Source organism: Peromyscus californicus, unplaced genomic scaffold (assembly GCF_007827085.1).
Source record: "Peromyscus californicus insignis strain IS unplaced genomic scaffold, ASM782708v3 Scaffold_4__1_contigs__length_199733344, whole genome shotgun sequence".
In the NCBI taxonomy this organism is placed as follows: Eukaryota; Metazoa; Chordata; class Mammalia; order Rodentia; family Cricetidae; genus Peromyscus; species Peromyscus californicus.
The window spans coordinates 108,747,000-108,750,282 of NW_026294562.1; the positions used below are offsets into that span (position 1 = coordinate 108,747,000).

At 41.9% G+C, this 3,283-nt stretch overlaps 1 pseudogene; it reads right to left on the minus strand.

The window, feature by feature from the left end:
• Nucleotides 1-745: 745 nt before the first annotated feature.
• Nucleotides 746-1,790, minus strand: LOC128094265 (60S acidic ribosomal protein P0-like; annotated as a pseudogene).
• Nucleotides 1,791-3,283: the final 1,493 nt, after the last annotated feature.

Here is a 3,283-nt window from a genome sequence, read left to right on the forward strand (position 1 = left end):
CTACTATCCCAGGTTCAAACTGCCAACTATAGCAGTAACAGCTGTTTTTGTATTTTGTTTTCTAGTTTTGGAGGGTTTTGTTGATGAATTGGTTTGTGTTGTTTTGTTTTTTTGAGAAAGAGCTTAAAGTTGGGTAGGTAGGGAGGAGGAAAGGATCTGGATGAACTTGGAAGAGGGAAGAATGTGATCAAAATTTATTTAAATTTAAAAACTATTTTAAATAATAAGAAATAATCAAGTAAGTAAAAAGTCAGTTCTGTGAAAAGATAAGCAAGAGTGGCATATCCTTAATAAAACTAAAAGGAAGTGAAGATCTGTATGAAAATGAGATATGAGGGTGACATTACAACAGAGTAAGTACAAATTCAATTTGAAATTATCTAAAGATGCTCAGAGATCTCGAAGGTCAATATATGTGTACACATATTTCTTTTATTTTTTTGTTTTCATCTTTTAAAAATCTTGTTCCTTTTTAAAGTTAGAAGTTCAGCTTGGACTCATGCCTGAGACTGTCTTAATCTAAAAATACATTTTCATCATGTATGATTTTTATGTTACTGTATTTTTATATATTATGTCTTATATTTTGACATTTGTACATGTGTTTCTGCCTGTTCTTTGAGGTATGTTAAAGGTCTAAGAAGACCAAATAAACACAGCTCACAATGTTGGGCATCCAGTGGTGCAAATGGCATATAGCTTTTTTGGTTTTTGGTTTTTTAACAGAAGTAGCTTTTATTTATTTCCATGTTTCTCAAATTAAGCTGGCTGAGTTGGTTGTGTTGAGGGGATTAGTCAAAGAGACCAAATCCCATATGCTTATCTGATTCCTCCGACTCTTCCTTGGCTTCAGCCTTGGCTGTGGCTGCAGCCTCAGCAGGAGCAGCAGTAGCGGTGGTGGCCAAAGGGACAGCAGCGGCCACAGGGTCAGCAGCCACAAGTACAGATGGATCAGCCAAGAAGGCCTTGACCTTTTCAGCAAGTGGGAAGGTGTACTCAGTCTCCACAGACAAAGCCAGAACCCACTTGTACCCACTGATGACAGAGTGTGCCACTGAGGCAACAGTCGGGTAACCAATCTGCAGACAAACACTGCCAACATTTGGGATGCCCTCCAGGAAGGGGGAGTGCAGAGTCTGCTCTGTGATGTCAAGCACTTCCGCCTTGTAAATGCTGCCATCGTCAAACACCTGCTGGATGATCAGCCCGAAGGAGAAGGGGGAGATGTTCAGCATGTTCAGCAGTGTGGCTTCACAGGCACCTACTTAATCTCCAGTTTTTATCAGCTGCATATCACTCAGAATTTCAGTGGTGCTCCTGGAGATTTTAGTGGTGATGCCTAAAGTCTGGAAGAAGGAGGTCTTCTCGGGCCCCAGACCAGAGTTCTGGGCTGGCACAGTCACCTCACACGGGGCGATGGCACCAGCACAGGCAGCAGCTGGCACCTTATTGGCCAGCAGCCTGTCCCTAATCTCAGTGAGGTCCTCCTTGGTGAACACAAAGCCCACATTACCCCGGATATGAAGCAACGGTTTCTCCAGAAGCTCGGTTGTTCTCCAGGTGCCCCCGGATGACCTTGTGCACCATGGTCTTCTTGCCCATCAGCACCACAGCCTTCCCTCAAAGGGACATGCGGATCTGCTGCATCTGCTTGGAGCCCACATTGTCTGCTCCCACAATGAAGTATTTTGGGTAATCATCCAAAAGCTGGATGATCTTAAGGAAGTAGTTGGACTTCCAGATCACCCTGTCTTCCCTGGGCATCATGGCGGTGCGTCAGGGATTGCCACGCAGGGGTTTAAAGACGATATCACTCTAATGAGGATGCCTGGCAAGAGAGGCATATAGCTTTTTAAAAGTTTCATTTTATTTGTAATTGTATGTTTATGTGTGAGTATGTGTATATGAATATAATTGACTGCAAATGTCACAAGAAAGCACTGGACTTCCTGGTTCTGGAATTATGGCTGATTATAATGTGGGTTCCGGGAACCTAACTTGAATCAGATGCAAGCAAAGTGTTCTTAACCAATAAGCCATTTTTCCCTTCTTAAGTATACACTGGTGAATTTTTTTCCTATATTGTTCATTTACTTATTTTATTTACTTATTTATTTATTTATTTAATTTGTATTGATTCTTTGTGGGTTTCACACCATGCATTCCAGTCTCACTTATCTCCCTGTCCCCTTGCATCTGCCCTCTGCCCTTGCAACCTCCCCCCTAGAACAAAACCAATTCAAAAGAAAAACCAAAAATGAAAGAAAACAAAGAGACAAAACAAAACAAAACAAACAAACAAACAAACAAAAGACAAAGAACATACAAACAAACAAAAGAAGAATTTTGTCGTGGAAGCTGCAGTGTGCCCATTGAGACACACAATTTACCCTTTAGTGTGTTTATCTTTACTTGCAAGTATTTATTGTCGAGTCATTGATCTGACTTGAGGCTTCTGGTTTCTGCTACACCACCAAAAATGGGTTCTCCCTGGGGCTTGTCTTGCATATCCTGTTGTTGTCCTGTGTCATGGAGATCCTGCTGTTTTCAATCTGTAGGTTCATCCTTTTCACATGCTCCAACAGTTCATAGATTTGATGGATGTTGGGAGTGGGCCACTCATAGCCCTGGTTCTGGCCCTGGGTGGTAGCTGGGTTGGTCAGCTCACCAGCTTTCCTCTATCACCACTACCCAGATTATCTCATATATTACATCCTAACCGCAGTTTCTTGTCCCTTCTTTCCTCCCAATAGCTCTCTCCTTTCCTCGAAATACCTCTCTCCTCCTGCCTCCCCATCTACTCCTCCTCCATTTTCCTTCAGAAGAGAGCAGGCCTCCCAGGGATATCAACCAAGCATGGTGACATAACAATTTGAAATGAGATAGGCACTCCCCTTATGTTCAGGCTGGAGGAAGCAAGCCAGTAGGAGGACAAGTCTCCCCAAAGCAGGTAAAAGTGTCAAAAACAGCTCCCTCCCCGCTCCCCCTGCTGGTCGGTCCTCTCACACAAACACTGAGTTACACAACCATAACATATGCAGAAGGCCTTTTTAACAGGAGTATCTTAGTCATAAACATTTAGCTGAAAAAAAAATGCATATAAAATACCTATGTCACAACTAGAAGAGCTAACCGTCTTTATAAGTTTCTATGTTTCTCTATTTCTGTGGTCAAATTGTAATGTATTGCTTATTCATCAATTCTGTTCCATTTTTAGGCTACGATGTCACATACAAATAAAATCTCATATAAATACATGTTAATCACATGATAAAGGTTCTGA